Below are 24,070 nucleotides of genomic sequence, written 5' to 3'. Positions count from 1 at the left end.
CACTATATCCTTCAAGCACCGCTGGATATCGAGTATAATGTAGCCCATAATCCCGAGTGTAGCGTAAATACCTTAACACCCGCACAATGCCCTTCCAATGAGAAGCATCGGGATTACTTGTGTATCTACTAAGCCTGCTAACCGAGTAAGCTATATCCAACCTAGTACAACTCATCAGATACATTAAACTTCCAATTACCTGAAAATATTCTAACTGTGAGACACTTTTATTATTATTCTTGGTAAAATGTAGACTTAAGTCTACAGGTGTCGATGGCACACTCGTATTTGATCCACTAAACTTCTCAAGTATTTTATCAACATAATGAGACTGAGATAGTACAATAACATCTGCAATGCCCATATCCTTCATGTCAAACTTAGAGTTTAACAACTTCTTGGTAGTTTTGATCATTTCATCATTACTGCCTATAATGAGTATATCATTAACATATAGACACAAAATGACATAATCTCTGTCAGTGTCTTTGACATAAATACACTTGTCACATTCGTTGATTCTAAACCCATTTGACAACATTACTTTGTTAAACTTCTCATGCCATTGTTTAGGCGCTTGTTTCAAACCATACAAAGATTTGACAAGTTTACAGACTTTCTTGCTTTGTCCTGGAGCTGAAAACCCTTCAGGTTGCTCCATGTAGATTTCTTCATTCAAATCCCCATTTAAGAAAGTTGCCTTTACATCCATCTGGTGTATCTCAAGATTGCGCAAAGCTGCTATCGCAATCACCATGCGAATGGATATCATCCTAGTTACAAGTGAGTACGTATCAAAGTAATCCAGGCCTTCTCGTTGCCTGTACGCTTTGATAACGAGCCTCGCCTTATACTTGTCAATTGACCCATCGGCCTTCATCTTTCTTTTAAAAATCCATTTGCAGCCTAAAGGCTTGCAACCTGGAGGTAAATCTACCAACTCCCAGGTGTGGTTCTGCAAGATGGAGTCAATCTCACTTTTGATCGCTTCTTCCCATAAAGGACTCTCAGGAGAAGTCACAGCTTCGTGGAAAGTTTGAGGTTTGTTCTCAACCATATAAGTCAAGAAGTCTGGACCAAAAGATTTGGATATCCTAGCCCTTTTACTCCTTCTGGGCTCATCTAAAACCTCAATTTGATCATCACCTGAATCATCAACATGATCATCCTCACTAGCAAGCTCATCAAATTGCTCCAAAGACCTTGGAACCCCTTCATGGGTTTGGTAGGGAAAAATGTCTTCAAAGAAATATGCATTCCTTGACTCCATGATGGTATTCCTGTGTATGTCTGGAATTTCAGACTTATGTACAAGAAACCGATATGCACTACTATTATGTGCATAACTAATGAATATACAATCCACGTATTTCGAGCCTATCCTAACCCGTTTGGGTGTAGGAATCGCCACTATTGCAAGACACCCCACATTCGTAAGAATTTATAAGAAAGCTTAACGCCTTTCCATAACTCATACGGCATCTTGTCCACCTCGCTTCAACACAAGTTTCACACTTGTGTTTCGTCAGAACAACCTTGTCGGACTCAAAAACCATGCGAAAACATGTTTATTGAGAAAAGACCTTGAGACAAGATTCTTACGAAAGTCTGGAATATACAGGACTTCATTCAAGGTCAGCTTCTTTCCTGACATCAACTTCAGGACCACCTTTCCTTTCCCCTCAACAATCGAGGTAGCAGAGTTTCCCGTAAACAACTTCTCATCATTAGTAACCGGTTCGAAAGTTGTAAACAGCTTCTGCTCGGAGCAGATGTGGCGTGTAGCCCCAGTATCAATCCACCATTCTCTTGGGTTTGAACCCACCAGATTCACCTCAGAGACAACGGCAGACAAGTGCATATCATCCTCCTCATGGGATTGCTCTTGTAAGTCTGCCATAAGAGCATGAGGTTTGGTCTTGTATGGCTTTTTCTACTTGCGGCAGTCACTAGCCCGATGCCCCTCGTTACCACAGTTATAACACTTCCCAAAGAACCGATAACCTGGTTCCTGCGGCTTGTAAGCCGACTTCTTTTCAACACCACCCCTTGGCCCTAGCTTAGAGCTCTTGTTCACAGGGGGCTTCTTCCTTATCCCAGAAGATTTTCCATGCTCAACGACATTGGCCTTTACTGAGGAGGTACTCCCTCCTTTCTTTCTATTATCCTCCTCAATCCGGAGTCAGACAACTTGCTTTTTAACTGACATTTCCTTGCGCTTGTGCTTCAAGTAATTCTTGAAATTCTTCCAACCATTGGGAAGTTTCTCAATGATTACAGTAACTTGGAATGACTCATTCAAAGGCATCCCCTCAGCATGAATATCATGCAAGATCACTTGGAACTCCTGGACTTGGCTTATCACAGTTTTAGAATCTACCATTTTAAAATCAAGGAATCGGCCAACCATAAATTTCTTTGCCCCGGCATCCTCAGTCCTGTACTTTTTGTCCAGAGATTCCTATAATTCTTTTGCTGAGCTCTTGGAACAAAACATACTATAGAGTGAGTTTGCCAAGCTGTTAAACACATAGTTCCGGCAAAGATAGTCTGTCTGATCCATGTGTCAAGCGCCATGACTTTCTGTCTGTCAGGCTCATTCTCTGCCACGGCTGGAGGATCCTCGCTCAGAACCTTGGCAAGGTTAAGCGTGGTCAAGTAAAACATCATCTTTTGCTGCCATCTCTTAAAATTTTCCCCAGCAAATTTTTCTGGGCGCTCATGGTGACTAAGTGGTCCTCCCAGAACAGCCGGAGTAACACCAGGGTTGACCACAGAGGTCACAACAGTAGGGGTTGGTAATCCAGTTGCCCCGGGGTTCAAATCCCCACCAACATTAGCAGTAACAGCAGCATCAGTGATAGTTGCCATTTTCTGAAAGTTACACAAGAATATCACTTCTGTGTTTCCAGAAATTAAACTTAACCCTTAGAAAATCCTTTCGAAGAAAAATTAATTCAAAAATTAGTTTCACCACAAAACCTAGAATCGAACATGGTCAAGAAAGTTCCCAAGAAGACTGGAGGGGTCACATCGGTCCCACTTAAAACCCAGTTAACCTTTTGACAAAACTTTTAAGAGCATGTTGACTCCTAGTCCGTGATAAACAATTTTAAGAATTAAATTTTCTTAGGGATGAACTAGGTTAAAACAAGCCAAGGTCCAAAATTTTTACAAGCAATGTAAAATGATTGCTACAACAATATAACCAAATAAAACTTGTTACTACAAATTGGTAAATAAACCAACTACATCTCAAGCAAACATGCTTCAAATATTTAAATAAAATAGCCAATCCATAAGGATTCTATTTAGTCTAAAAGCCTTTCCACGCTTAGGTATTCCTATTCAACACAAAAGTTAATAGTCCAAACATTTTTGTTTTTACATCCCAAATGCTATTCATTTGGTTTTATATTTGTTTTTCGCATTGGTATCCCTACAAAGAAAGTTAGTAGCAAACCACAACAAAATACAAACAAATAATCTAAAAAATTTAATAAATTAAATGAAACCATCTAGCCAACTATTAATTATATAAGTAACCAATGCATTAAAATGCCAATTAAATTAAAATTTTAAAATAAAATTCTATACTCATGGGTTATGAATGAAATTAATTCATAATAAACATTTAAATTATTAACTCCAAATAAGTAAGTTAAATTCAAAGTTAATGCACCCAATTAAATAATTCAGATTAATGCTCCCAATTAGATAATTTAGATTAATGCACCTAATTAAATAATTCACATGAATGCACCCAATTAGATAATTTAGATTAATGCTCCCAATTATATAATTTAGATTACTGCACCTAATTAAATAATTCACATTAATCATGTACACAATTCATAAAAAAAAAAAAACACTCTATAACTCTAAAATACATTAAATTATGTAATCTAGTCTAGAAAATAATAAGCATGTAACAAATTAAAACTAGAATAGAATTAGCATGTCAAAATTGCAACATCCATAAATTATATTTTATAACCTTAAAATTCATGCAAATTATGATAGAGAATTCTAACTAAACTAAGCAATTAGAGAGTACTATTGCATAATTTACAATCATTGAAATAGTGAGCAATACCGCAACAATTCCTAGTAATATTATACAAAGCTAATCTAATAGTCTATATAAATCTATTCGATCAATTTCATAGAAAATATATATAAAGTCTGTTTTAAGCTTGTTGTTCAAATTGTGAAATTAAATAAATAGATTTATGAATAAATCAAATTATATACCAAGAACATATGCTGATAATTACAATTAAATTTCAACAGAAATACATAAAACAATAAAAGGGTAAAGAGACGAAACCAAAGCCTGCACGGAAGTAGTTTTCTTAAAACAGATTTCGCCGCCTCACGGGTCGAGTGCTTGAAGAATCCCGGCGTCTGTCTCCCAGGATACGACGGTCAAAACCAGCTACGACAGAAGCACTTTCTGTCTAGCTTAGCGAACAAGAACAGTGGCAGTACTCTCTCAATGTAGGAACTTTTTGGCAAACTGACTTGTAAAATGGAAGTAAAAAATTTCTATACTGAAACTTGATAGGAGGGTCTCAATTTATACATGTAAAGGGGAGAGAAGAAGAGCCTCCAGCCTTTAAAGGCTGGTCATTAAAACACCAAGCATCCATAGCCCATTTCCAAAAATATGAAAGTTTGGATGTCCAAAGGATTCACACCCTTTAGCCAAGAAAAAGGATTTAAATACTCTTTAAAATCCTATTCATGAATCTAACATCATGAGGAAATTTCTTGGCAGTTTCTTATTCAAAACCCAATGGTTTTTGGCTCACTTGGACCTAACACAATAAAAAGTTGGGACCCACTTTAATATTTAATTAAAGTCACCACACTTTAATATTAAATTAAAGTTACCAAAAATCATTTTTTGCAACAGAAGGTGATAGTGATAGTAGACTGGACTTGTATTTTCCTATAGTAGTATGCATGAAATGGAGTTGTTCAGTAGAGAAGCTAGACTATTCCGTTAAAAGAAAAGTAAAAGGACAAGAGAATAGACTATGAAAGAGTTGTTGGAATGATTTTCATTCTATTTACTAGCATACCTTTCCTGTTATAGCGACCCCGGTCATTTCCCATTTGAATATTGTATCCGGACTTAGGTTCCGTAGATTCTGTCATTGTATAATTGTTGTTGTTGTCCTTTATTCTCTCATTTGGAATTATAGGATGTGTTGGGCAGGTTTGTTTCAGGTTGGTTGGGTTTAGAAACCAAGTGTTGCCATCCAGAATTTTGGATCTTCGCTCGAGCGAGGAGTTTGTCGCTCGAGCGAGATGTTGTTTTTGGTTCTTCGCTCGAGCCGGGGTTTGGTAGCTCGAGCGAGAGTTTGCGTCTGGTTTGGACCTGTAGCTTTGCATTCTTGGCTCGAGCGAGCTTTTCTTCGCTCGAGCGAGTTAGTTCGTTCTTCGCTCGAGCGATAGTTCCTTCGCTCGAGCGTGTGTCTGGTTACAGACCTGAGGGTTTGAGTTCTTCGCTCGATCGAGTTTTCTTTCGCTCGAGCGAGCTTTTGGGTTGTTGGCTCGAGCAAGGCTCCTTGGCTCGAGCGTAGCTTCTCTGTGTCTGGTCGCTCGAGCAACCAAGTCTTCGCTCGAGCGAGCCTGTCCAGTTTATATACACAGCAGCGGGTTTTGATCAGTCTTTTTCATCTTCTTTTGATTCCAAACCCTAGGTCCGACTTCTCTCTCTCCCTACTCACCTTCTTTCTTAGATTTGATCTATTTAGAGGGTGTTTCTACCCTAGTTGCTTTATTAAAAATATAGAGGGAGTCGAGGGCTTTCATCTAATCTGAACATTTGACGATTTGGAGCACATTAGTATTTGGGCACTCATCTCTGTCTTCACCATTTGGGTTGTTTTCTTCGAGGTAGGGATTTCCTACTCCATTTTATAGGTTTTGTTCTAAGTTTTGGTATTTTGATATGTTGGGGATACTTTGGTAAATTGTGGGAAAAACCCTAGTTGTATTATTAAATTAATTTGTATAATTAATTCATGGAATTGGGAAAAGATGGTTAAATTCATGGAATTGGGGAATTCATTGATTAAATGGCGTAGTTGGATAATTTGAATCATTTGTCTATTGAATTGTTGACATAGTTATTTTCAGTTTAGAAATAACTGTTTTGGGCTATCGGTGGAGGATAGTCGTGATTGTTGTAGACATTGCATGTGGATTAGGAATAACTGAAACTAATCACATTGGTTAAGTCATTAATTTTGGCTATTGCATTGATACAGAAAATACGTGTATTGATTGAGCGCTGCAGATGCATACATTGTTTTGTGTGGGAGGAGATAGGGGATGTACTCCACGGTTTAGGGGAAGATAGGGGATGGACCTCTAAACCGGATTTTGTTTGGGAGGAGATAGGGGATGGACTCCATTAGCATCACTTTTATGTGTGCTTATTTATATAGAAGTGTTTTTATTGATACAGCACTAAAATGTGTATCAATCTGGAAGTATGAAGTGTTTTGATTTGAGCTTGAGTCTCATTTGTTTGTTGATATTGGAAGAATGTGAATATGATATATATATAATTCACTGTTGTAAGTTTGGCCAGGTTCTGAGCCATGTTGATAAAGTTGGAAAGTAAAACGTATCTTAGACAATAGTGTCATGAGGTTGTAAAATGAAGTAATTGATTATCCTGGTTAACCATCTGTTGAATGCTATTGCTTTATTCATTGCTTATAGGTGGTTTAGTATATTTCTACTGGGCTGTGGCTCACCCTTTATGGGAACATCATTTTCAGGTTCAGGTGATAAGCTACCTCCAAGGACTTAGCTTGGAAGGACTTGGACTTTGAAGACTATTTTTAATTATTTGTTTTTCATTGTTGGTACATGTAAACACTCAAGCCTAGGGCTTTATTTATGTTTGGGTTAGAACTCATACTTTTGTGTCCAAGTATTGGCTTGGAAAGATGTAAGCCGGCAGGCATTTACTTTGATGTTACATGTAATGCTTTTGTTTAGTAAGACTCTGATGGATGTTATAATGAAGTATTAAAGTGTTCTTTTTAAATAATGCATGTCAATGATATATATAATGGGTTATTTCTGAGGGCGTTACAACTTGGTATCAGAGCGTACCGGGTTTGAATACTTTGGGTACGTGGGAAGTGATTAGTATCACAGTGGGTTCGTCTCGTTTGATAGAGACTTAGTGTGAAGTTATATGTTTATGTGATAACATGTTTATGTGATTATGTGGGTATGGAATGTAGTTTCTGGGATGATGATTGGACCCTTGAGTTTCTAGTAGTCTTGTTGGAAAGGCACTTGATCACTGCTGCTTCCAACCGGAACTATAGTAACGCATTGGGACTATCATTATCCGGGAATGAAATTCGTAGGTGCTTATGTGATTATGTGCTTACGTGGAATGAATTATTGTTGTCCAATGCATTAGGACGTGAGTGTTTAGCTTCAACACATTTATAAATGTGCTAATGTCTTTGTTTCCTTTATTAGGATGTCAGGACGAGGACGAGGACGCAGTAGGCGTGGTAGGCCGGGTAGGCAGGAGGTGCCTGTGCCAGAGGAGATTCCGGTAGTTCAGGAGGGAATTGGCCAGGCCAATGTGGCCGAGCCAGTAGGTCAGCAGGCTATGGGCGCTCTAGCCCGAGAGATAGCAGGGGCATTCAGGGAGTCAGTAGGCATTCTCAGAGCTGAGAATCAAGCTCAGGTTGTTGTTGCGGATGCAGGACCTTCCTTTCTGAAGAGGGAGTTCTTCCGGTCTAATCCGGATGAATTTGTGGGTGATCCTAAAGAGCCGCTTAAGGCAGATGAATGGCTCGAACAGACAACGAAGACGTTTGAGATGCTTGGCATCGAAGACGAGGGGTTGAAAGTGACCTTGGCATCTTTCCAGTTGAAGGGGGATGCGGGTCAGTGGTGGAAGTTTACTAAGGGTCGTATAGGAGCTACATGGGAGGCTTTTGTGAATGCTTTCCAGGAGAAGTTCTTATCTCCAGCAGTCAGGGAGAAGCTGAGAGACCAGTTTTGTCAGCTTAAGCAGTCGAGTTCTTCAGTGGCCGAGTTTGAGGCTGCATTTACTAGTTTGTCCAGGTTTGCACCTAAGTTGGTGGCGTCTGAGGAACGCCGTTGTTTTGAGTTTGAGAAGAAGTTGAGGCGTGGCCTCAAGTTGAGAGTTGGGGGAACTATGATTCGGGATTATGGGCGTATGGTTGATGCTGCAGCCCACATGGAAATTATGATGCAGGAGGAGGAGGAAGGACAGAAGGGCTCCAAAAGGAGTCAGGATGGTCAGAGTGATGGTAGGAGACAGAAGGGTTTTAATCCTCAGCAGTCTCAGGGTAGCTTTTCTAGATCGACTTTTCCTGTGCCGAGTGCCAGTTCGGGAAAAGGCAGTCAGGGAGACATTACCTGTTTCAAGTGTGGCCAGCTGGGCCACAAGTCTCCAGTTTGTCCTCAGAGGGGAGGAGTGCAGAGAGCAGCATCATCTTCGGCTCGATCTCAGAGCCAGAGTCAGGGTAGAGGCCAGCCACTCTCGTGTTATCAATGTGGTCAGCCAGGGCATATGAAGAGGTATTGCCCACAGTTGGGTGGCACACCTGGTGCATCTGGTTTGAGGCAGATTCAGGGTCAGCAGCCAGCTCAGTCAGGTCAGGCCTCGAGGGCCAATCAGGGGGCTTCATCGTCCCAGTCAGTGCAGCAATCTTATGCTCCTAGGGGTGAGCAGGTTGATCAGAGGTCGTCTGGGCGCGTGTACGCTGTTACCGCGCAGGATCTTGTACCGGCACCATCAGTTGTGAGAGGTACCTTCTTGTTTTGCAACTCGGTTGCTAATGTTTTGATTGATACGGGTGCATCTCATTCCTTTGTGTCTGCTGCATTTGCATTTGTTTTGGAGTTGGAGTTAGCACAGTTAGCATCTCCTATTTGTGTAGTGTCACCTCTTGGGGGTGAATTGATTTTGAAACACGGTGTTAGGGGTTGTGATATAGAGGTTGATTACCATAGAATCCCATTTTCCTTTGTAGTTATGCCTATGAGAGGTTTCGATGTTATTTTGGGTATGGACTGGTTATCGTCATATCGGGCAGTTATTGATTGCTACCGCCAGAGGGTCACTTGTGGTACCGTGAGCGGAGAGTATTTTCATTTTCTGGGGGACCGGGTGGGTAATGTGTTGCCACCGGGGTATGTTCCGCGAGGACGAAGTGAGCTTAGTGGTCTGCTTGCTAATCTTTCGATTAGTGAGGATGATGAGACTCAGATTGTGTTTCCAAGGGTGGTTTGTGAGTATTCGGACGTTTTTCCTGAGGATCTTGTTGGTTTGCCACCGCATCGAGAGATTGAGTTCTCTATTGACCTAGTGCCCGGCACGGCGCCGATTTCTATGGCACCTTATCGTTTTGCCCCAGCCGAGTTAGTTGAGTTGAAGATTCAGCTCCAGGAGTTGCTAGATAAGGGCTTTATACGTCCTAGTGTTTCGCCGTGGGGAGCACCGGCCCTCTTTGTTAAAAAGAAAGGTGGTGCTTTGAGACTTTGTATAGATTACCGGAAATTGAATCGGGCTACGGTTAAGAATAAGTACCCTATGCCTCGTATAGATGATCTGTTTGACCAGTTGAAGGGTTCCCGTTGTTTCTCTAAGATAGACTTGAGATCGGGTTACCACCAGTTGAGGGTCAGGGAGGAGGATATTCCGAAGACGGCATTCCGTACACGGTATGGCCACTATGAGTTTCTGGTGATGCCATTTGGGCTCACCAATGCACCGGCAGTTTTTATGGATTTGATGAACCGGGTCTTCCGGAAATTCTTGGATCGGTTTGTAGTCGTTTTTGTGGATGATATCCTTATCTATTTGCCTTCTGAGGAGGAGCACGAGGAACACTTGAGAGTGGTGCTTGAGTTACTTAGAGCCCATAGGCTGTATGCCAAGTTTGGGAAGTGTGAGTTCTGGCTGAGGGAAGTCAAATTCTTAGGCCACGTGGTATCTGGGGAAGGGGTGTCTGTTGATGCATCCAAGGTTGAGGCAGTGCAGGATTGGGCACAGCCTAAGAGCGTGTTTGAGATCTGCAGTTTTCTGGGATTAGCTGGGTATTACCGTCGGTTTGTGAAAGATTTCTCCAGGTTAGCGTCACCGTTGACTAGACTGACTCGGAAGGGAGTCAAATTTGTATGGGGTGAGACTTGTGAAAAATCGTTCCAGGAGTTAAAAGTTAGACTGACCACCGCTCCAGTATTGATTATTCCAGAGAGAGGGTTGGGTTATGCAGTCTATTGTGATGCCGCACGAGAGGGTTTGGGTTGTGTGTTAATGCAAGAAGGGAAAGTAGTTGCCTATGGCTCACGTCAATTGAAAATTCACGAGCAGAATTACCCTACGCATGATCTAGAGTTAGCAGCTGTGATATTTGCCTTGAAGATTTGGAGGCATTATCTTTATGGTGAGAGGTTCGAGGTGTTCTCGGATCATAAGAGTCTGAAATATTTGTTTACACAGAAAGATTTGAACTTGAGGCAGAGGAGGTGGATGGAATTTATAGAGGATTATGACTTTGAGTTGCATTATCATCCGGGAAAGGCCAATGTGGTGGCCGATGCCCTTAGCAGAAAACCTGTTGGTGTCATAGCTAGTATAGCCATCCGAGAATGGGAGATGTTGGGTACACTTGGGGAGTTTGACTTACTTCTGGGCGAATCCGTAGAGGCTGCGGCCTTGTTTTCTATTGTTGTACAGCCTACACTCGTGACTCGAGTGTTAGAGGCTCAGAGGGGTGACCTTGAGGTAGAAACCCTCCGTGAGAAGATTTCCGATGGGAAGGTTGAGAAGGGTTTGACGGTGTATCCCGACCTGAGTGTGAGATACCGAGGCCGTCTGTTTGTGCCAGAGTCTTGTCGAGAGGAGGTACTCCGAGATTTTCATCATTCACGCCTTGCAGTGCATCCGGGAGGCACTAAGATGTATCGGGATTTGGGTCGCCAGTTCTGGTGGCGGGGTATGAAGAGAGATGTGGCAGCTTTCGTATCTAAGTGCCTTACTTGCCTGCAAGTAAAGGCCGAACATCAGAGGCCAGTGGGTTTGTTGCAACCCTTGCCTATTGCCGAGTGGAAGTGGTAACACGTCACTATGGACTTCGTTGTGGGTCTTCCGAGGACTCAGCGGGGTAGTGATGCTATTTGGGTGGTTGTAGACCGGTTGACTAAGTCGGCGCACTTCATTCCGATGCGCGTGAGAGATTCGGTAGATCATCTTGCCGACCTATACATTCGGCACATAGTGAGGTTACACGGGGTTCCAGTGACGATCGTTTCAGATAGAGATCCTCGTTTTACTGCCAGGTTGTGGTAGAGTTTGCAGAGTGCCTTAGGTACAAAGTTGACCTTTAGCACAGCTTATCATCCTCAGACTGACGGACAGTCCGAGCGTACTATTCAGATCCTTGAGGATATGCTTCGGGGTTGTGTTCTAGACTTTAGTGGATCGTGGGAGAGGCACTTGCCGTTGGTGGAGTTTGCCTACAACAACAGTTTCCAGTCTAGTATCGGTATGGCACCATTTGAGGCCTTGTATGGCCGACCGTGTAGATCTCCTGTTTGTTGGGCCGAGGTGGGTGATGCACCTCTGTTGGGTCCAGAGTTGGTGAGGGAAACAACGGAGAAAGTTGAGCTTATCCGTAAGAGACTTGTTACAGCACAGAGTCGTCAGAAATCTTATGCCGACCGTAGGAGGAGATCTTTGGTGTTTGAGGTGGGTGATCATGTCTTTCTGAAGATATCACCTAGACGGGGTTTGATGAGATTTGGGAAGAGCGGGAAGTTGTCCCCTCGGTTCATTGGTCCGTTTGAGATCCTTGAGAGGATTGGCCAGGCTGCTTATCGTTTAGCTTTACCACCGCAGTTGTCCGGAGTACATGACGTGTTTCATGTGAGTATGCTTCGGAAGTATGAGCCGGATCCATCACATGTGTTGGATTGGACTGATTTAGTGATTGATGAGGATGTTTCGTATGAGAAGAGACCGGTTTGGGTCTTGGATAGGCGGGATCAAGTTTTGCGAGGCAAAACCATCCCTTTGGTCAAAGTTTTGTGGAAACACCACGGAATGGAGGAAACCACTTGGGAACGAGAGTTGGAAGTCCGCCAGAAATATCCGGACATGTTTGTTGATTTGTAATCTTATAATTAGATTTTGTTATATTGTTGAACTTAAGAGCTTTATATATGTCTTAAGTTGTAAAACATTGAGTATGTTTTCGTAAATGGGTGTATCTTGAAACTTGCTTCATTATAGAAGTTTAGTGTAATATTGCATATGTTGATTACATTGTTGAATGGGTTGTATATATCATGCGATTGAATATGATATGGGAATTGCTAACATTGAAAGGAATAATGCACAATATTGATGCAGGTTGAGATATATGTTGTTTTTATATATATATTGTGAGAGGCCTCTTGATAAAGAGATGAAGTGACCAGTATTGGGTCAAGTTGTTTATTATTGTTTTATAATATCTTTGGGAATTGAGAAAAACCTGTTTTCAAAAAAAAAAATTATGCTTAATTTCGGGGACGAAATTCTTTGAAGGGGGGGAGGTTATAGCGACCCCGGTCTTTTCCCATTTGATTATTGTATCCGGACTTAGGTTCCGTAGATTCTGTCATTGTATAATTGTTGTTGTTGTCCTTTATTCTCTCATTTGGAATTATAGGATGTGTTGGGCAGGTTTGTTTCAGGTTGGTTGGGTTTAGAAACCAAGTGTTGCCGTCCAGAATTTTGGATCTTCGCTCAAGCGAGGAGTTTGTCGCTCGAGCGAGATGTTGTTTTTGGTTCTTCGCTCGAGCCGGGGTTTGGTAGCTCGAGCGAGAGTTTGCGTCTGGTTTGGACCTGTAGCTTTGCATTCTTGGCTCGAGCGAGCTTTTCTTCGCTCGAGCGAGTTAGTTCGTTCTTCGCTCGAGCGATAGTTCCTTCGCTCGAGCGTGTGTCTGGTTACAGACCTGAGGGTTTGAGTTCTTCGCTCGATCGAGTTTTCTTTCGCTCGAGCGAGCTTTTGGGTTGTTGGCTCGAGCAAGGCTCCTTGGCTCGAGCGTAGCTTCTCTGTGTCTGGTCGCTCGAGCGAGCCTGTCCAGTTTATATACACAGCAGCGGGTTTTGATCAGTCTTTTTCATCTTCTTTTGATTCCAAACCCTAGGTCCGACTTCTCTCTCTCCCTACTCACCTTCTTTCTTAGATTTGATCTATTTAGAGGGTGTTTCTACCCTAGTTGCTTTATTAAAAATATAGAGGGAGTCGAGGGCTTTCATCTAATCTGAACATTTGACGATTTGGAGCACATTAGTATTTGGGCACTCATCTCTGTCTTCACCATTTGGGTTGTTTTCTTCGAGGTAGGGATTTCCTACTCCATTTTATAGGTTTTGTTTTAAGTTTTGGTATTTTGATATGTTGGGGATACTTTGGTAAATTGTGGGAAAAACCCTAGTTGTATTATTAAATTAATTTGTATAATTAATTCATGGAATTGGGAAAAGATGGTTAAATTCATGGAATTGGGGAATTCCTTGATTAAATGGCGTAGTTGGATAATTTGAATCATTTGTCTATTGAATTGTTGACATAGTTATTTTCAGTTTAGAAATAACTGTTTTGGGCTATCGGTGGAGGATAGTCGTGATTGTTGTAGACATTGCATGTGGATTAGGAATAACTGAAACTAATTACATTGGTTAAGTCATTAATTTTGGCTATTGCATTGATACAGAAAATACGTGTATTGATTGAGCGCTGCAGATGCATACATTGTTTTGTGTGGGAGGAGATAGGGGATGTACTCCACGGTTTAGGGGAAGATAGGGGATGGACCTCTAAACCGGATTTTGTTTGGGAGGAGATAGGGGATGGACTCCATTAGCATCACTTTTATGTGTGCTTATTTATATAGAAGTGTTTTTATTGATACAGCACTAAAATGTGTATCAATCTGGAAGTATGAAGTGTTTTGATTTGAGCTTGAGTCTCATTTGTTTGTTGATATTGGAAGAATGTGAATATGATATATATATAATTCACTGTTGTAAGTTTGGCCAGGTTCTGAGCCATGTTGATAAAGTTGGAAAGTAAAACGTATCTTAGACAATAGTGTCATGAGGCTGTAAAATGAAGTAATTGATTATCCTGGTTAACCATCTGTTGAATGCTATTGCTTTATTCATTGCTTATAGGTGGTTTAGTATATTTCTACTGGGCTGTGGCTCACCCTTTATGGGAACATCATTTTCAGGTTCAGGTGATAAGCTACCTCCAAGGACTTAGCTTGGAAGGACTTGGACTTTGAAGACTATTTTTAGTTATTTGTTTTTCATTGTTGGTACATGTAAACACTCAAGCCTAGGGCTTTATTTATGTTTGGGTTAGAACTCATACTTTTGTGTCCAAGTATTGGCTTGGAAAGATGTAAGCCGGCAGGCATTTACTTTGATGTTACATGTAATGCTTTTGTTTAGTAAGACTCTGATGGATGTTATAATGAAGTATTAAAGTGTTCTTTTTAAATAATGCATGTCAATGATATATATAATGGGTTATTTCTGAGGGCGTTACAACTTGGTATCAGAGCGTACCGGGTTTGAATACTTTGGGTACGTGGGAAGTGATTAGTATCACAGTGGGTTCGTCTCGTTTGATAGAGACTTAGTGTGAAGTTATATGTTTATGTGATAACATGTTTATGTGATTATGTGGGTATGGAATGTAGTTTTTGGGATGATGATTGGACCCTTGAGTTTCTAGTAGTCTTGTTGGAAAGGCACTTGATCACTGCTGCTTCCAACCGGAACTATAGTAACGCATTGGGACTATCATTATCCGGGAATGAAATTCGTAGGTGCTTATGTGATTATGTGCTTACGTGGAATGAATTATTGTTGTCCAATGCATTAGGACGTGAGTGTTTAGCTTCAGCACATTTATAAATGTGCTAATGTCTTTGTTTCCTTTATTAGGATGTCAGGACGAGGACGAGGACGCGGTAGGCGTGGTAGGCCGGGTAGGCAGGAGGTGCCTGTGCCAGAGGAGATTCCAGTAGTTCAGGAGGGAATTGGCCAGGCCAATGTGGCCGAGCCAGTAGGTCAGCAGGCTATGGGCGCTCTAGCCCGAGAGATAGCAGGGGCATTCAGGGAGTCAGTAGGCATTCTCAGAGCTGAGAATCAAGCTCAGGTTGTTGTTGCGGATGCAGGACCTTCCTTTCTGAAGAGGGAGTTCTTCCGGTCTAATCCGGATGAATTTGTGGGTGATCCTAAAGAGCCGCTTAAGGCAGATGAATGGCTCGAACATGTATGCTGATTGTGGTATCAGTCTTTGTTATCTGTATGCTTATCCTATAGATTTAATGAAAATAAATAAATAAAATGATCAGTAGAAAAAAAAATGACAATTTCTCAAGTTGACATTGCAGGGATGACTGCATATGTGTTTGAAATTTCTTCAGTTTCAGTGAGAACAGCTTCTTCGTGCTCCATCAAAAAAGATATCAAGCGATTTATGCAATCAACAACAGACAAGCAAACAAGGAGACAAAAAATTGTATGGTCTATGAATTTTGTTATCAATATCTGGCAGACTTACTGCAAGAGGTCTTGAGTCTTCCTTTTTTCTGTTTCTTATTTATTTATTTATTTATTACATTTCTTATAAAATGAATAAATAATGTAAAAACAAAGGTAGCCCATGAATTGAAGATGAGACTGTCAATGGAAAGCCTTAAAATACGTTTATTTTTTTCCTCTTTATTTTCCATCTTAATAGTCTCCCATACAGGAGACACCATAACTAAAACTCACTTCATTACAGGCAGCAACACCATAGTGTCTTCTGGTGGAAGCTTTAAGATGGATTTTTTCAGGCCTGGCAGTTCCTGGAATCAGTACTTAGGAATATGGTACAAGAATATTTCTGTTAGGACCGTTGTATGGGTTGCCAATAGAGAAATCCCATTCCTCGATTCATCAAGCGTCTTAAATATAATCAACCCTGGAATTCTCGCCTTTGTCAATGGTACTGGCAGCGTCATTTGGTCTCCCAATATGACAGGATCTACATGGGACCTTGTTGCACAACTGATGGAGTCTGAAAATCTTGCTGTGCAAGATGCCAACGATAAGTCTGGGCATTTTTTGTGGCAAAGTTTTGATTATCCATGTGATACTCTTTTACCAGGCATGAGGCTTGGAAAGAACTTTGTAACGGGCCTAGAGTGCCACCTCTCCTCCTGGAAGAGCAGCGGTGATCCAGCTCAAGGTGGGTTTTTTTCTGTTGAACTGTTCCGAGTTGGACCATGGAATGGTATCAGATTCAGCGAGAGACCAAACCTTAAACCTAATACAATCTACAAATATGAAGTGGTTTACACAGAGGAGGTGTATAATTCTGAGTCATAATGGTGTTGTCGAGCTAGACATGGATTGATCCAACACAAGAATGGGTCCGTTACTTGACTGGACCAGCCGACAACTGTGATAGCTATAAACTGTGCGGTCTGAATGGTAACCGCAACATTGGAAACTCACCAGCCTGTGGTTGTTTGAGTAAATTTATGCCCAGAACCAAATGGAGATTGGTCTAATGGGTGTGTTCGGAGGACCCCGTTGGATTGCCATAATGGAGATGGATTTATCAAGTATTCAGGGTATAAAGTGCCGGACACACGGAGCTCCTGGTTTGGTAGGAACATGACACTTGGGAAATGTGAGATGGTATGCTTGAAAAACTGCTCTTGTATGGCTTATGCAAATTTAGACATAAGAAGAGGTGGAAATGGCTACTTGTTTCGGTTTGATGAGTTGATTGATATGAAAGAGTTAAATGCAAATGTGCAAGACGTTTACATAAGGATGGCTTCCTCTGAGTTAGGTAAGAATTCATACCAAACACAGATAGGTAAGAATAGATTCTACATAGGTAAGAATTCTTCTTTAAAAAATTCCTCACTATATTACTTTTTCTACATCTAACTACAATTTAGCAAAAAGAGAGTTCATTTTGGTTTCATCTTGAACCTTATTTTTTGTTGTGGGAATTCAATTTGGTCTAACTCTTATTTGTATTTGAGCCTATTTTGATCCCGGTTTATTATCTTCTGGAATTTTTTATATATATATATATATTGTGTTATTTCAGTGTTCTAGAGTTATGATGATCTTTGATCTCTATGCTCAAGGTGAAACTGCATCATTCTTCGCCATGGATGTAGGCTTGGCAGCAGAATTGTGTAGGGACGGGAGGGGGCCGTGGCACCCCCCATTTAAAAAATAAAACAAAATAATATATTTATATTTTTTCAAAAAAACATAGACCCGTGACGTCCACTTAAAGTTGTGTTTGGATTAAGAATTTGAAGCAGATTTGTGGAGGGGAAGAAAAAGAAAAGGGAAAGTAAAATATTTAGCTTATATTTCATTTATTTTTCCTTATCCTTTTACTTTCTCTCCACAAATCTTTTGTGAAATTCTTGATCCAAATACAACCTTAGTCTTTTATTTTACTGAAGACCCTGGTTTAAAAAGAATGGCTAAAAATCAAATAAGCTAGTTAACTTTTAAAAAAAAACACGACTACCAGAGTTATTTATCAATACAAGAATAGCAATAAAAAAGTCCAATCAACCGCCATCTTCACTTTTATCAGCACCAACACTGTCTTTTTATTACAGAACTCACTCTTTTTTTATGCGGACTCTTCTATTTCCCCCACAATACCCGTGCCCTTTGAATATGACATGGGTAACGGTGTGAGATATGTGTCTGACGCTTGTACCCAATTTAGACATTCATATCCTTTAATTTGTGACAATACATGAAGAAGAAGAAACTCACATTTGTTGGTAAAACAATATTTTTAGGCTCATGAATTAGATATAGAAATTTCATATTTTTTCTTAATCCTATTTAATTTCTAATATCTCATCCAAGAATATTATATAATATGCAATATATACGTGCATATGACATGTCCCCATACCCATACCCAATTTTGGATACATACCCCAAGATCCTAAGATTTAAATTTATGAAGGTCTGACCCTTGAATACACACCCGCACCCGATACTCATACCCGAGTCCATATAATGTAACTTTTTGATCAACTTTAAGTCTCAAAATAAATTGTCAAAACCTTATCATCATCAAAAAACTGAACTTATATTGTTGAGATATTTTACTAATATTATTTTTATAACTTCATGTCTATCTTATATAAAATTATAGAAATATTCGCTAATAGCAATTTTAAAATTAAAAATGATAAAATTCTACCTAAAATTTTCTGTCACAAGAAATATTAAGTGAATTAGCCATATTATCAAGTGAAAATAATATATTAATGAAATTTGAATATAAGTTTTAATTATTAGTTATTTTTGCATCTTAAAAAGAGAGAATAACTTTTAAATAAAAATAAAGAAAACAATATTGAAAATTGTATAGACCTCATTTAAAATTGTCCTTTTAGACCTCAAATTATCTTGAGTTGCCCTGATTGGTGAAAATAGTTTCTTCTGGTTCTGCCCCAAGTCGCAATTCTGGATCTGCCCCTGTGTAAGCTTGTACATTCTTGCACGCTTGTGTGCTTGTTTTGTTTAGCTTTATTCATCCCTTTTTCCATAACAATTTCAATACATGTCAAGGGTTTGAAATCTAAAGCAACCCTTTTAAGTTTGTGCTTTCATGATTGCATTATCTGACTGACCAATTGACCATTTTTGTTAAATGGATTGAGGAGTCAACAGTCCATAGCAAGAAAAGAGAGATAATGGCAATGACCTTGGCATTGTTAATTGGACTTCTTCTGCTGGGTATAAGCCTGATTGTGTATCTCCGAAAAAGGGAAATGAAGAATTTACAGCTAAACAAAGAAGGTATATATCCATACATGTCATTCTGTGTTAAATTATGTACTGGTATGTTACATTTTTGGAACTACTTATTGATAACTATTTTGTCCCCACTTTGCAGGAATTCTAATGCACAAATCTGGACATGGTTACACTGACAAAACCCAAAACGAAGATCTAGAGTTACCATTGTTCGACTTAACTATAATAGCTAATTCCACAAATAATATTTCAATCAACAATAAGCTTGGAGAGGGTGGATTTGAACCTATTTACAAGGTAACAATGTAAAGACACTCTTATGTAGTCTATAGGAATGTGATTGATGCCCAATCTCGTGGAGTCTATCCAGAAGCCATAAAACCATTCAACTTTTTTATCACTGATTTTTCATAACTAGTAATTCTACAAACACATAAATTTTTCTACAAACACATAAATTTTTCTACAAAAAGGTGCATAGAATGTTGTTCTGCAGGCTGCAACACTACATTCATCTTGATGTTTGGGTTCCCAATTTTTAAAAAAAGACAAATTGCATTCCTAAACTTACTAAATCTTTTAATACAGACCCCACTATTCCGAAGGTAAAATTTTTATAAATATGCTTGCTTTTGAGAAGAGGAATTTTATATTTTTCTTTCAGCTTTCAAGGAAGACAATTAGTTTGATGCATCCTTTCTCCCTATGAAACTTCATAAATCTGTGTAATTTTGTCTTTTAAGTAGTTGTAACATAAATCACCAGTCATGGCTACACCTATTGGAACAATGTTAGCTAGAGAAACATAAAAACAGTAAGTACAGATACAATTAATAAGAATGGCAAAAAAAAAAAAAAAAAAAAATTGTTTGCTTTCAAGCTAATTCTAGTAGAAGAACATTCTATCAATTATAATGGTAATTCTCAGGGTACACTGGAAAGAGGACAAGAAATAGCTGTGAAACGGCTCTCAAAGAATTCTGGCCAAGGACTTGATGAGTTCAAGAATGAAGTTATCTATATTGCCAAACTTCAACACCGAAATCTCATGAAGCTTCTAGGATGCTGCATTCAAGGAGAACAAATGATGTTAATCTATGAATTCATGCCCAACAAAAGCCTGGACTATTTTTTATTTGGTTTGTTTCTCTTCAAAACTATAATATTATATATATTGCAACTATTCCACTCTAAGACCACAACCAGCAGTCGTTCTTTCTTTCCTTTTTCCTATACTTTTTTTTTTGTTTATTTTTGGTTTCATATAAACCTTGTGCTTTATTTGATAATGGGAACGAAATTAGATGTGGTTTTTATTACATGTGCATTTGCATGAACTTGGTCTTCCAAATTTTGGGATTTTCCATTGAGGAATCCTGTTAAATTCATTCATCGGATTAGCAAGAGTGTGGACTAAATCAGACAAAAATTTTGGACAGATCAAAGCCAAAGCACATTACTGGATTGGTCAAAGCACTTCCACATTATCAGTGGAATTGCATGGGGGCTTCTTTATCTTCATCAAGATTCTAGGCTGAGAATTATTCACAGAGATCTCAAAGCTAGCAATATTTTGCTAGATATTGACATGAACCCAAAAATATCAGATTTCAGAATAGCTAGAAGTTTTAGAGGAAATGGGACAGAAGCAAATACAAAAAGAGTTATTGGAACATAGTAAGAATCTCTATAATATGTTTTGTCTAATTCACTTATATTGTTGCTTCAAAATCCAATCTTTCATTCAGTGCTTTGTTACAGTGGGTACATGTCTCCAGCATATGCAATAGATAGGTTATTTTCAATAAAATCGGATGTATTCAGCTTTAGCCTTTTGGTGTTAGAGATTGTGAGTGGGAAGAAAAACAAAGGTTTTTATCATCCAGGGCACCGCCTCAACCTACTTGGCCATGTAAGTGTACTGATTAGAAATAATCTTCTATGCACGTGTTCTAATAAGGATAAAAGATCCTTCATTCCTAAATTATCTCTGCCTTCTGTTCCGAAACACTCAGTCGTTGGATCCTTGATAGTCTTGAGGTACGAGTATCTTGAGGCATAATCTAATTGTGAGTGTCTTGAGAAAGGAGAACAGAGAAATATGGAGATAGAGGATCTTGTGTCTCTTACTACTAATATTGTAGTGGATTATTCAGGCATGAAGACTCTATGAAAAAGGCAAGTCATTGGAATTGATTGATAAGGCTCTATGGGACTTATGCTACCAAATTGAAATATTGCAATCAATCCGAGTAGGTCTTTTATATGTATAAGAAAGTCCAGAGGATAGGCCAAGTATGTCATCTGTAGTTCTGATGCTGGGCAGTGAGGTTGCATTACCTCAAGCCAAATAGCCAGGCTTCTTCACTGCAAGAAATGTTCTTCAGACTAGTTCTTCGTCAAGCAAGGAAGTGTTGGAAAATAATGGTTTTTCGACAACTTTAATTCAAAATTAAAGTGGGATCCAACCGCCGGTTGAGGTGGGTCTAAGTGGTTTTGTGTTCTCTTAAATGGGAAGATTGCAATACAAAAATAATGAGTCGAAACCATTGAGTTGTGAATGAGTATTGCCTCATAAAGTGGGCATCAATAAAGTTAGGTTTAGATTTAGACTTAGTCTTGGTTTTGACTGGACCTAGACTTGTACTTGTGCATGTGTTGGGTTTGGTCTTAGACTTGGACTTGGACCTAGTCTTGAGCTTTGGGCTGGGCTGAGCTGTGTTGGGCTTAGTTTGTGCATGTGTTTGAGATTGGGTTTGGATCGAGTTGTGACCCAACACCGGTGTCCATTTTGCAACCCATCTAGTTTAATTCTCAAAACTTATGCATTATATACACATTATAATTTATATAATGGTTTTGGAGTTTGAACCTTCGTAACTCTAGCCCTAATTGCTAGAGTTGATGACATTTGATGATGCCATTGGTGTTAGCCTTCATGGCTAAGGCTCTCCCCTACTAGTATAAATAGAGGCCTTTCTCCTCCAACTTAGTAGGTTGTTTTTAGAGAGGTTTTGTGATGGAAAATGAGATGGTGCTTTGAGATAAAAAGTTGGAGATGGTTTTTTACACCAAAGAACATTTTTCCTATCTTCTTTTGTTAGCATCTTCTTTGGTTCTTGTTAGAGAGAGTGCATTCATTGTCAAGTTCGCCGAAGCTATTCAAAAGGTGATTCTATATTAGCTGGTTCAACTGTCGTATCCTGGGAGACAGACACTGGCGTACCTCCAGCATCCATCGGGAGGCGGTGAATTTGTTTTAAGGAAACTGCCTAGTGCAGGTTTCAGTTTGCTTCTTTTCTTATCATTTGTTCTTAAATTTGATAAGTTCTAATCTTTTAATAATTTGTTTTATTAGTAATGTAATCCATTTCATTTCTGTATGTTTAGTTGTGTCGTTTATTCCGTATTTCATTCTTTTAATAAAAAATTGTTTTGTCATTTCTATTTAATTTATTTTATATATTTTTCATGTATTATTATGCAAAAATACCAACAATCTTAAAACAAAATTTTTATAAATAGTTTTGAAAAAAACAATTTAGTTTTATTATAATTTTATTCTAGTGACTCTTGGAATTAAAATTTAATTTAATTGCCTAGAGTTATTGGATTGTTTTGAATTGTTTATTTCTAATAATTTATCATGCAATTTATTTTATGTTAGTTAGTTGTTATTTCATGAGTTACTTGATTGTTAGTGTTTAAGTTGGTAGGAGTTTATAAAAATAAAAATTTTATTATGTAAGATTCTTACTATTTTATTTGATTTGTTTGATTGTTTTCTTTAGTAGCTGACTTTCTTTACAAGCTTATTTGAGCGAGAAATGACAATATATAATACGAACAAATAAAATAAATTGGAATTAGTAAATTGGACTACTAATTTTTTATTTGAACAGGATTACCTTTGCGTGGAATAAGGAATAATATTGGACCTTCAGAATTTTAGTGAATTTAATTATTCACTTTACAGTTCAGTTTTATTTCGGGTTTATTCCATTTGTTGTTTTGAAAGTTTGGTAACAATTTCGATTTAATTTGATTAATTAAATTTTTGAAAAAAACAAAGTGCTGGATTTTGAGAATGTTAAGAGATTCGGCTAGTCGAGACATTTCCGATGGTATAATCTCCAAACAGGTTTGTTTTAGGAGAAAATTTAGTAGAACAGTTTCGATTTTTTCTATATAATGGTCTTATTTTTGAGTTTGCTTATGATTATGTTGTATTATAAGGTGGATGGATCCTAAGAGAGAATTAGTGCATGGTGAAATAATTTTGTATTTTAATTCTATTAATTAATTGTTGTTTTGGTTGCGAGTTTTTGTAACGTCCTCAAAATAAACGCATAATATCATACAATCACGATAAAGAACAGAGATTTCATATTACAGTCATCAGAGTATTCTTACAAAAGGTATTACATATTGACAACAAAAGTAAATGCCCTAAAGGCTTACGACTTTCCAAGTCAACACTTGGTTACAAAAAGGAGAGTACCAGCTCTACACAAAATAAGCCCTTGGCTTGATATACATGCAATACAACAAAAACAACAAAAAGAGTCTAACAGCCTCAAGCCTTCCATGCTACGTCCTTGGAGGTGGCATAACACCTGTACCTAAAAATAATGTCCCATATAGGGTGAGCCAACGCCCAGTAGAGATATGCTAAACATAATATGAGCAAAAACTAAAACATTAGCATTTGATAAATGTTTAACCCACATAAATTAATTCATAACCCAGTTCAATTACATGACAAATATGTCCATGTTTCATTCCTTTTTCCTTTACTTAATCGATTTTCAATTCATAGACATGGCTCAGAACCTGGCCAAACAATTCCCATGAGACCACAGCTCACATCAACAATACTTCCATAATTCACAATAGATACACATATTTGCTGTATCAATAGCACGTTTAAACATTTCCATACTTCACAATAGATACACATATTCGCTGTATCAACATTTCAATAGATACACATATTTGCTATATCAATGGAGTCCATCCCCTATCTCCTCCCAAATAATATCCGATTTAGGAGTCCATCCCCTATCTCCTCCCAAACCATGGAGAACATCCCCTATCTCCTCCCACACAACACAATGTATATAAACACATATCATATACATAATCAATCAATACATAAATTTAATGTATTATTCC

At 38.8% G+C, this 24,070-nt stretch overlaps 2 pseudogenes; both read left to right on the top strand.

Moving 5' to 3' along the window:
• Positions 1-15,913: 15,913 nt before the first annotated feature.
• LOC145796325 (G-type lectin S-receptor-like serine/threonine-protein kinase At4g27290 pseudogene) lies at positions 15,914-16,462 on the top strand (annotated as a pseudogene).
• Positions 16,463-16,631: 169 nt separating this feature from the next.
• LOC114303429 (G-type lectin S-receptor-like serine/threonine-protein kinase At4g27290) lies at positions 16,632-21,249 on the top strand (annotated as a pseudogene).
• Positions 21,250-24,070: the final 2,821 nt, after the last annotated feature.

The sequence above is a fragment of the Camellia sinensis genome, chromosome 7 (genome assembly GCF_055761805.1).
Source record: "Camellia sinensis isolate YWXY chromosome 7, ASM5576180v1, whole genome shotgun sequence".
Lineage (NCBI taxonomy): Eukaryota > Viridiplantae > Streptophyta > Magnoliopsida > Ericales > Theaceae > Camellia > Camellia sinensis.
Note: the sequence above shows the minus strand (reverse complement) of the source record. Positions and strands in the feature narration are given on the sequence as shown.